The sequence below is a fragment of the Cervus elaphus genome, chromosome 33, assembly GCF_910594005.1.
Source record: "Cervus elaphus chromosome 33, mCerEla1.1, whole genome shotgun sequence".
NCBI classification, from domain to species: Eukaryota; Metazoa; Chordata; class Mammalia; order Artiodactyla; family Cervidae; genus Cervus; species Cervus elaphus.
The window spans coordinates 5,768,695-5,780,502 of record NC_057847.1 but is presented as its reverse complement, the minus strand read 5'-3'; the positions used below and the strand labels follow the sequence as shown (position 1 = coordinate 5,780,502).

General features: G+C 45.2%; 1 pseudogene; it reads right to left on the bottom strand.

The window, feature by feature from the left end:
- Nucleotides 1-11,274: 11,274 nt before the first annotated feature.
- Nucleotides 11,275-11,419, bottom strand: LOC122688886 (annotated as a pseudogene).
- Nucleotides 11,420-11,808: the final 389 nt, after the last annotated feature.

The following is an 11,808-nucleotide window of genomic DNA, read 5'->3' as shown; positions in this document are numbered from 1 at the left end:
GGCTGTGGGGGTGGGGTTAGACTGGCTTTCTGTACCGCACATTTGCCAATAACAAAATTATCTTTTTAGAAAGCATTTTCATCCAGTTCCCCATGGCTGGTTCCCCTTTGTTCTCCTATTTCCTCATGAAATGTTATACAATATTTGGTTAATTTGAATTTTTGAACTTTTATCAAGAATTATTATCAGAAGTTTGCCATTGGAATTAACAGGACTTTTTAAACAAATGAAATAGAATGACATTTTGAGATGAGGCCACTCTGGACAGAGAAGAAAGCTCTCCTGGGAGCTCTTCACTGAGATGAGAAGGACTCGGGCTCCCCTTGTGGCCAAGGGCCCTCCCAGCACAGAGACAGTCCACGCGGTGTGCCCAGCCTGCTCGGCAGCTCACCATGTGGTGGGGGTCAGCCAGAGTGGGAGCCAGGCAGACTGGGGCTGGCGCCAGCCTGCTGTCACTACAGTGACTCCTTGCCTTTGGCTTCTCCAGGCCAGTTCTCTTTTCTGTTGGGTGGACTGTGTTTCCACCTTGGGTGGTCATGAGGACTTGGGAAATCACAAGCTACAGCTCCAAGCTGCAGGCTGACACAGGGTGGGCATGTGGTATCATGGTTCTCTTTGGTCAAACTGCTGGCTCGCAGTTTTTATTGAGCACCTGTTGTGTACTTATGCCTGTGCAAGCCTTCCCCCTGCCTTCTGGGAACTTGGATTCTTCCCACTTGTATGAGGAAGAGGACAGGGTGATGCTGACAATAACCCACCTAGAGGAGTGACACCTACTGACCAGGCACTGTTCTCACTGTTTACAGGAATTACTTTGTTTAACCTTCTCCATAATTTTGTCCTCATTTTATAGGCATGGAAGTGAGCACAGGGAGAGTAAGTAACTTACGTGAGGCCCTGAGACCAGATTGAGTGATAACTGGTGGTGGTGGGATTGTTGATAATGGAGCAGGCTATGCAGGTATAGGAGTAGGAGGCATATGGGAAGTCTCGGTATTTGTGGACAAAATTGCTGTGAGCCAAAAGCTGCTCTAAAAAAATAAAAACTATTAAAAAAATGGTTGGGGGGATTGCCAGCCTGAAGGTCTGGTCATAGTAGAAGTTGGACACAAAACATAAGACCTGAGTGTTTAACTCAAGGATTCTAGGCATCCATGGAAAAGTCCACAGCAAAGAAGTCATGATGGGACTTGTTCTTTAAGCAGATGCTTCTGATCATCAGGCAGGGAACAGTGTAGGACCCCATTTGGCTGGGGTTAGGATTCCTGTGTTCCTGTGCGCAGAAACTTCCACGGAAGACATCTGCCCTTCCATTCCTACATACAGCCCTGCTAAGCAGTCTGAACCCTCTGTGGTATCACTGGGTGACCCTCCCAAAGGACATCATCTCATAACCACTCCTTTCTCTAAATTAATTTTCCTTCAACCTCCCAATTTAGTTTTGGAAAGTCTTGTAGAAAAGTATTTTCATCTATTAATTATGTTCTTTATGGGTTTTCTTGGAATGCAGTGAGAGAAGAGAATCCTTGAGCTCAGCACCTTGCCCTTTTCCCAAAATTTCCCTTAGGGTTAGGAGACAATTTAACAGAAAAAGTAGTATAACAAATTTGTAACCATCAACTTCATGTCTGAAAAAAGAAACCTAAAAACTGGACAAAATATGTGCAACAATAGTTTTCAAAGCCTGACTGTGATCCATGAAGGAGAGTAAACAAATGAAGTGAGCCCTGAGATCCCTCACTTCCACCTGTAGAGAGTTCAGCCACTGTGCAGGTAAGTGGAATCCAGGCAGAGCCTGGTTGTCTTTCTTTCTGAATTGTTTTCAGAGCAGGTAGTGGAGAAGTGAGGGGGGCATTTTCCATCCCCCTTCTGATGTCTATGTCAGAAGTTTCTCTGTCCCTTCTCACTTTAATAAACCTCTCCTATACAGAAGCTCTTGCGAGATCAAGGCTGGCCCCGGGTCCTGAAATTACATCTTCTTTGGAGATCATGAATCCTGACACTGTTCACTGTAAGCTATCAAGGTGAATGGATAAACAAACAGATGTATTTATACAATTGAATGCAACTCAGAATATAAAAGAATGAACTTCTGATATACACAGAAACATGGATGACTCTCAAAACAATTATGCTGGGTGAAATAAGCCGGAATGAAAATAATATTTGTGATTTATATTTTGATACAATTTTTAAAAAATGTGAACTAATTTATAGCAACAGAAAGTGAATCAGTGGTTGCCTATGAATAGGGAGGGGCTGGGAGTGAGAGGTATGAGGTTTCAGTGAGAGGTTTGAGGACCATGGATATGGTGATGGGTTTTTTTTTTTTTTTTAAATATTTATTTATTTAATTTATTTATTTGGCTGTTCCCAGCCTTAGCTGCAGCATGTGGGATCAAGTTCCCTGACCAGGGATTGAACCCTGGCCCCCTGCATTGGGAGCACAGAGTCTTAGCCTCTAGACCACCAGGGAAGTCCCTATGGTGATGGTTTTAAGGGTATACACAAACGTTAAACTTGTGTTGCCAGTCTTCCTAAGTTCAGTTCCATTCAGTCACTCAGTCGTGTCCGACTCTTTGCGACCCCATGAACCGCAGCACGCCAGGCCAAACGCAGAGGCAGTTACATTATACCCTTTGGGATTTTTTTTTTTTTGTGGCTAACTTTATATATTTTCTCTTCTTTCTCTTTCTAAATAATGTGCACCTTCTGTTAAATTCTGATTAATTTAAGCTTTGTCTGTTGATTTACTCTTACGGAAGGTGACAATTTTAGCTCTTTTACCCTTCTACACTCTCAGTCACACCCTCCACCATTTTCCTATAATGGTGATTGTCCTTTTCGCAATGAATGTTCTATATTTATGGTAGTTTCCCTTTAATCTGTGGTTTCACTTTCCATGGTTTCAATTACCCAAGGTCAATGGAAATTCAAAAATATTAAATGGCAGTTTCCAGAAACAATTTGTAGGTTTTAAGTCGCATGCCTTCTGTGTAGCGCCATGAGATCTGGTGCTGACTTGGTCCTGCTGGATGTGAAGCGTCCCTTTGCCTGTTTAGCCTCTTAGTAGTGTCTCCGTTACCACATTGACTGTGGCTACTGGGTATCACAGTGCTGTGTCTAAGTCATCTTTATTTTATTTAAAATCGGTTCCAAAATACAAGGTATGATGCTGGCAATTGGGATCTGCCAAGAGAAGTCATAAGTACTTCTTTTAAGTGAAAAGGTGAAAGTTCTAGACTTAATGAGGAAAGAAAAAAAAAAATCATATGCTGAGGTTGTTAAGATCTATGGTAAGACTAAACCTAGTCATGAAGTTGTGAAGGAAGAAAAATAAATTCATGATAGTTTTGCTGTTGTACCTCAAACTGCAAAAGTTATGTCCACAGTGCATGATGACTGGTTGGTGAAGATGGAAAAGACATTAAATTTGTACAATAAGATATTTTGAGAGAGATCCACATTCATATAACTTTTATTACAGTATGTTTTTATAGTTGTCTATTTTTATTATTGTTGTTGTTAATCTTTTACTGTGCTGAATTTATAAATTTAGGTGGGGCTCGTGGTAGAGAACCTGCCTGCCAATGCAGGAGACATAAGACACATGGGTTTGATCCTGGGGTCAGGAAGATCCCCTAGAGGAGGGCATGGTAACCCACTCCAATATTCTTGCCTGGAGAATCTCTGTGGACAGAGGAGCCTGGCAGCTACAGTCTATAGGGTCACAAAGAGTCAGACATGCCAGACGTGACTTAGCATGCACAAATTCATTGGCATGTGTGTATAAGAAAAACATAGCATATATATCTATATAACTATATGATTTGGTACTATCCACAGTTTCATGTGTCCACTGGGGGACTTGAAACATATCCCCCACTGATGAGGAGGGGCCACTGTATTTTAATATGCTGATGCAAGTATTAGAAAATCCAGAGTATATATATATATATATATATATATATATATATATATGAAAAACTATGATTTTTCTTTTCTTACTTTTTCACTGAAATTAATAATTGCCTTATCTTTATTTTTCATCAGCTTGATTTTCTCTGTACTTCACTTTCTATACCTCTCTATGGTTTCTCCATAACATTTCCCACAGGGTCAATGAGGTCAGGGTATCTCTAAGTTCCAGTTTGTATCTTGGCATCTTTAGTCTCCTTCTCTCAGGGTTCATTACTCTCTAGGCCTGCTGCACAGTCATATTCTGGGGATTTTTCCTGAGATGGAGCCCCTGTATCCTGGGCCCCCGATCCCTCTTTCTTGATTTAGTCCCTTGATTGGGCATCTCCTCTAGGAGTTTTATCAGGTTCAAAGAATGTCAGAGGGTATGGTGATGACAGCCCCACCCTTTCTGCCTCTTGACCATCTTGAGGTGGTCAGTCTGGACTCTGTATAGATTTCAGTCTTTCTTTCCATCACTCTGGAGACTCCCTCACTCCCATGTGGGATTTCCTCTTCCTTGGATCCGAAGTCTTCTTGTCTCTTGGCCAGCTCCCTTGTGTTTATTAGTGCATATATTCTAGTATCTTCTGAGAAAGGAAGTGTAGGGTAAGAGTTTTTAAGATGTCACTTCTGTGAAATTATCTTCATTCTACCTTGAGGATGATTAGTAGGTTTTGCCTGGGTGCAAAATTCTGATTGGAAAAAATAATTTTTCCTCAAGAAGTGTTGTTCTCTTGTTTTCTAGCTTCCTATGTATTTCTGAGAAAGATGAGGACATTCTGAGACTCAGTCCATTGCATGTGATCTATCGTTTATCCTTTCTGAAATGTGTAGTGTCTGATTTTCTCCCCGCGTTCTAAACGTTCACAGTGACAGTAAAGTTTATCCATTTTGCTAGATTATTGTTCTAGACTACCTCAATCTGGAGAGGCATGTCTTTCAGTTCGGGAGGCTGTCTTGTTTGTTTGATTTCCCTCATCCTGCTTTGTAAGTTCTTTTCTTCAGAAATTCTTATTACCTGGATATGCTTCCCCATCCAGTGGCTCAGATGGTAAAGAATCTGCTTGCAATGCAGGAGACCCAGGATTGATCCCTGGCTCAGGACGATCCCCTGGAGAAGGGAATGGTTACCCACTCCCGTATGCTTGCCTGGAGAATTCCGTGGACAGAGGAGCCTGGTGGGCTATAGTCCATGGGGTCACAAATAGTCAGACTCGGCTGAGTGACGTAAAAAAAAACAAACAAACACATTGACTTAGGTCAGGTCCCCAAGAAGCAAACACTGAGATGAGGGTTTATGTGCAGGTGACTCATAAAAAATCTTCCAAGGGCAACTGAGGAGGGAGTGGGGAGGAGGAGAGGGAAGGGGGAAGCCATCCGGGTGGGATTTTGGGAAAGGTCCCACTTCTGGTCCAGCAGGAAATTCTGGGGCCAAGGTGTACTTTAGAGCTTTCCCATCCTCAGGCAAGGGAGCTGGCTTTTCACACTCCTGCACCCTATTGCCCCAGGGCCAACCAGGGGATGTTGACCTCCAACACTTCTACCCCTGACAGCCAAACACTCTAATGCTGGGGGAGGGGAGCAGATGTGGGTAGGGTACTTTTAGTGAATATTGATGGAATCACTACATGGTCTCTTGGACAGACTTTCTGTTTTTGTTTTTTTTTTTAATCTCTCTTTTTATCTTTTATATTTTGTCCTACCTCCTTTGGAAGATGATGGACTGCTTTTCTGGGCACCTGATGTCTTCTGCTAGCGGTCAGAAGTTGTTTTGTGAAGTTTGTTCAGCATTCAAATGTTCTTTCGATGAATTTGTAGGGGAGAAAGTGGTCTCCCCATCCTATTCCTCTGCCTTCTTAGCTCCTCCTCCCCCTCTGTTTTTTTTTTTTTTTTTTTAACTCTTTCTGCCCTATTTTCTAGTTCTGCCTTCTTTTTCTCCTTGCTGGGAGATGTTCTTAAAATTTTGTTCCATTACTTCTATTAAATTTAAATTTTTTGCTATCATATTTTTAATTTTCAAGGGTTCTTTACTTTTCTGAATATTCTTTTTTTCAGGGTATCCTTTCACATGTCTGGATGCAATATCTTTTCTTGTCTCCCAGAGACTTTAAAAAAAATTATCTATTTTTTTATTGAAGGATAATTGCTTCACAGAGTTTTGTTGTTTTCTGTCAAACCTCAACATGAATCAGCCATAGGTATACATATATCTCCTCCTTTTTGAACCTCCCTCCCATCTTCCTCCCCATCCTATCCCTCTAGGTTGATGCAGAGTCCCTGTTTGAGTTTCCTGAGCCATCCAGCAAATTCCTGTTGGCTATCTGTTTTACATATGGTAATGTAAGTTTCCATGCTTTCTTTCCATACATCTCACCCTCTTCTCCCTTCTCCCCATTTCCATAAGTCTATTCTCTATGTCTGTTTCTCCATTGTTGCTCTGTAAATAAATTCTTCAGTACCATTTTTCTAGATTCCATATATATGTGTTAGAATATGGTATTTATTTTTCTCTTTCTGACTTCAATCTGTGTAATAGACTAGGTTCATCCACCTCATTAGAACTGACTCAAATTTGTTCCTTTTTATGGTTGAGTAATATTCCATTGTGTATATGTACCACAACTTTAAGTCAAAACATAAGAATAATAAATGTTTTTCTTGAGTCACTGCTGTCAGAGTCCTTTCCCTCGCTGGGAGTCACAGTACACCTTATCTCCCTAAGATGCCCTCCAACCCTGTGCTGATTTCTGGACCTGCAGTGGGGGCAGCTCAGATTCTAATCTGCTCCTACTCCTGTGTGTTCTTGCCTCCAATGTCCACAGCTATCAGAACTAGTGCATTTTTTTTTTTTTTTGTGGGAGCTCTTAATGACCTTTTATATATTCCATAGACAAAAAGTCTGCCCAGTTGATCCTGCGGATTTAATCTGCAGCTTGTACACCTGGTGGGAAGGTTTTGGGTCTTCTTCCTTAGCCACACTGCCCCTGGGTTTCAATTGTGGTTTTATTTCCACCTCTGCCTGTGGGTCGTCCACTGGGGTTTGCTCCTGAGGCTGCCCTGGAGGACTTGGGTTTGCCCCCGTGAGGGCCAGGTATGAAGGTTGTACGGCTGCTTGGGTCACAAAGGGATACTTCAGCACCAGGTACTCAGGGGAGTTGGCGGCTAGGGCAGCAGGAAATATAGTGCTCTACAAGGGTATGGCAACCAGTATTGGCCAATATGCTCCAGTATTCTTGCCTGGAGAACCCCCCACCCAGACAGAGAGGCCTGGCAGGCCACAGTCTGCAGGGTAAGAGTCAGACACGACCAAAGCAACCCTGCATGCATAGATGCAAGAGTTTTTCCCCCTGTGGCAGCTCTGCCCCAGTGAGAGTTGAGTGTGAAGGTGGCTCAGCTGCTTGGTTTGCGGGTACCCTGGTGGCCCCAAGTTGCAGGGACATGGACTGCCTCTGCTGCAGGAGTTATGGCCCTATCAGAGTCTTTTTTCGAGCCTCTTGCAGCTGGCGATCAGAAGGCCTCTTTGGCCAGTCTTTCTCTGTAGCTCCACCCATTCAGGCACTTAGAGGGTTCTCTTGCCTGGGGTCCTTCTCTGTTGCTTGGTGTGTCAGGCACATGGGGGGCCCTCCTGGCTGGGGTCCTACTCTGTATTTTGGCGCATCAGGCACTTAAAGGGGCACCCTGGGTGGGATCCTACTCTCTAGTTCAGTGCGTCAGGTGTTTGATGGGCCAGCCTCTCTATTGTTCAGCTTCTGATGCTGGCGTGTGGGGAGAGAGAGGCTATGGTGATGGCTCCACCCCCTACGTGTGACTCAGCAGTATCGGATGGCTTTCTTCCACCGGCATTTTCCACCATGATCTCCTCCCTCACATCCCCTCAATCTGTCTCTCTGCAGTCAACAGCAGCCCTCACCCTGGGATTGCTCCACAATCCCTGAACTCCAGCTCCCAGCTACTGCACCTACCAGGGGACCTGTGTTCCTGCCTGGAGTATGTATGGCTGGGGGAAGGACTGTCTGATTCTCATTCCATTTTGGCTGCCACAGATCAGCTGTTTCACTCTCAGCCATAAAAGTTTCCCCTCTGACTCAGACAATTGCCCCAGTGTGGGGAACGGAACCCTGCTTCAGTTCCCCAACCCACCGAGGGCAGGTCCAGTCCTACTAACACTCCTATTTTCCCCCCTACTTCCTTCATCCTACCAAGTTTTGTGTGGTTCTATATATTCTTTTCCTCTGGTCAGGTACTCCTGTCCGCTCTCAGCTGGTGTTCTGCATGCACTTCTGTGTCTGAAGGTGTATTCCTGATGTATCCATGGAGAGAGATGTACTCCATGGCCACCTACTCCTCCGCCATCTTGTTCTCCCGCAGAGATGATTAATGATAGTCTTTTACAGGAATCTCTCTTTATGTGTGTGTTTCCTCCACATTCTCATTGTCTCTCTCCCCCTGTCATGACTGGCTTTCCTCAGGTAGCAACTACTCTTTGGTCTCAGACCTGGGGCTAAAATGCTGCTTAGGAGCTGTGAGCTTTCTGTTGCTGGGGCTGAGGGGCGGTGGAGGGAGGCTCATGAGGGAGACTTCAGCGTCTTTTTCTTTCTGTCTTTCATTTCTGACTAGTAGGTTGCCTCAGAATTTGAATACCCTTTTCATTTCCTGCTGGAGGGTAAACTCCTGCTTGTAGGGTTCTGGAGCCAAGAAGGGGAGACTGCATGCAGTGGGTTAAATCTTGGTGTTTGGAATGGTGCTCATGGCCTCGCTGTGCTGGTCCTGTCCTAGGAGCAAACCTCCAGGTTTCCTCTGGGAGGGAGGACCTGTCCCTCCCTCCGTGGGTGAAGGAGGGTGGCCTCGCCAGCAAGATGGATTGAGAAAGAGGGGACCAAGGGGACCCAACTGCTTCTCAAACAGCTGTGGACCAGTCCTCTTTATTTCAGCCCTATTGTGTCACTCCTAATTCTAGAAGTTCTTGGCGCTGCCAGTTCCTGTTGAGAATTTTGCAAAGTAATTGAGGTTGATTCTTTACTTTCCCTGCTGCTGGCTTAGGAATTGCCTTCTTCTAATTTGCCTTTCACTTTTAAAATTGTGCTGGTGTTGCATCTTCCCCTTTATCTTTGTGGATGTATGTCTTTTAAAAGACTTCTTCACTTAAAAAAAAAAAAATTGGAGTGGGTTCAGGAGAAGATGAGATTAGGTGTGCATGCTCAGTTAGGCATCTGAAGTGGGAAGTATCGCTGTCTGTTCTTCAGAGGCCACCCAGCCCCTCGGAGAGCACAGGGGGCATGAGCATGTGTATCTGGAGAGGCAGACTCAATGCAACCTTTCCCCCTTTGTAGGCCAAGCAGGTCCAGCTGCAGCCTGGGCCTCCAGGAAAGGGTACCCAGGGCCTGGGACTGGGTGCCATGCTGCATGGTGCTTTTCTAATGGTGTCTGCCCTTGAGTAGTGGTACTCTTCTAGCCAAGGGGAGTGAGGTGGGGTGGCAGGATGATCCAACAAGTAGGAATGGGTCACAGACTCCTGGGGAGCGGACTGTGGAAGGTCAAATGGTCATCCAGTGCCTGCATTTGCAGACCACAAACCCATGTACTTCTCAGTCAAGGCTGACTTGTCCTCATGTGTGTGTATTCAGTCATGTCCGACTCTTTGCAATCCTGTAGACCTTAGCCCACCAAGCTCCTTTGTCTATGGAATTCTCCAGGCAGAATACTAGAGTGGGTTGCCATGCCCTCCTCCAGGGGATTTTCTGGACCCTGGCAGATTCCGTACTGTCTGAGCCACCAGAGAAGATTTCTCACTTATTTCTCATGATAACTTTATGAGGCGGTAATAGTTACTCCCCTTCAAGATGAGGAAGTTAAGGCCTAGACAGGTGGGCCAAGGTGTGTCTAATGGTACAGAGCTGGAAGGTGAGGGTGCTGTCATCCTAACTCAACATCCAGAGTCTTTGAAGCATCCTGGAAATAACGTGGAGGCAGAGGCTTCACAAAAGCAGTGCGGGTGGTTGTTTATGTTGGAATTAATAGATGGTTGAGCTATCCATATGATTATAAGCAACTTACTCAACTCTCCCTAGTTCATCCCTGTGAAAAAAGCTAATGTGAAAGTGTTAGTCACTTAGTTGTGTCTGACTCTTTGAGAACCCATGGACTGTAACCTGCCAGGCTTTTCTGACCATGGAATTTTCCAGGCGAGAATACTGGAGAGGGTTGCCATTCCCTTCTCCAAGGGATCTTCCTGACCCAGGGATCGAACCTGGGTCTCCTGTATTGTAGGCAGATTCCTTGCCATCTGAGCCACCAGGGAAGCCCTATTCTCTGGCCAGAGAAACATTTGGAAAGGGAAGTTTTTCTGAAAGGAAACAGAGGTTGCTGGGGCTCATTAAAAACAAGTCATGGCTTAATGACATTCAGCTTCATAGGGCAGATATACTAAGCCATAAGACCTGGTGCTCCTAAATAAAGGGCCTTGTGAATTCTATAAAACATTTGGCAAAGTTTGTAATTATGTTACTGTGGACAAAATGGGAACATAGGCCTGAAGGAGAGTGATTGCAATTAGACAGGCCGAAAGTGGGCCGACATCTGTGCCCTCAGCCTGAGTGATGAACCTCGTTTGGTTCAGATGCATTTTCTATACTATGGCTGCGGGCTCTGTGGCTGTGACAGTTCATTTTAATCGATGACCTAAATCATTGGTCATTGGCAGGCTCATTTACACTGTGCAGAAGGAAAAGAACTGGGGGAGGAGAGCTGCTGTGTTGAATGAGAGGTTCCAAGGAGTACTGGGATGGTGACACAGCAGGAAGGTGGTCTCAAAGGCACAGGTGTAGGCCTACTGCGCCCATGGGGAAGACAAGCTGTGGTTTGTCATGGGGCTTGGATGCGGGGATTATGATGTGAAATTGAAGCTTTCCCAGAAGGTTCATGGTATTTTTTTTTTTTTTTTTGAAAACTAAACTAACATTTATTGAGCTCCTACAGTGTATGTCCAGCCTTGTGCAAGGACATTTCATCGACAGTATTCCACAGCATCCTCACGCCAACCCTGTGAGGTAGGTATTGTCCTCGATTTGTCAGATGAGGACTCTGAGGCTCAGAAAGGTTAGGTAGTTTGTTCAGTCACACTATTAGTAATGGACAGAGCTGAGGTTGAGTCTCAGACTCCAGACATCTCTGATCTCTCTCAAGCGCTGCCTCTTGGGAGGAAGGAGGGAGCAATAGCGTCTCCTACCCTGAGAACCAAGACGTCCCCAGAGAAGGAGCCTGTCCTTGCCCAGACCGACCCTTCTCTGCCTGGGGAGGGTGCAGTCCGCTGTTTTTTCATGTGCCCCAGGCATGAAATAGCTCTGGCCACCAATCCAGGCATCAAGCTAGGATGAACAAAGGACTAGACATCTGCTTTGCCCCTGACTGATATAAGAGCAACACCACCAATCAGGTGCCTCTTTGCCCATTGCCAGGGAGTGGTATTTTATAGTCAGTCCTGCTACCTAGACTACCGACACCCTCCTCAGGGTCTCAGAGGTGTTAATTCAGAGAGCTCCTGTTGGCCCTTCTTCCTTCACACTCACCCCCACCCACCTTTCTACTGGTCTGTTCAAGCATGCTCCATCTACTGTCACTCACCAACTGGCCCACTCATCACCCATTAGTCATTTAACTATCTATCTGCCCAATCTTCATTCACCCATCCATCCACATACCACCCCTCATCCATCAGTCCATCCCACCGACCCACTCATCCATGCATCTTCCCACCAACCAACCTACCCACCTGTTCATCTACCCATCCTCCCAGATACAGCACCCAGCATATACCTGCTCTACCTTAGGCACTGTACCAGGTGCTGGAGG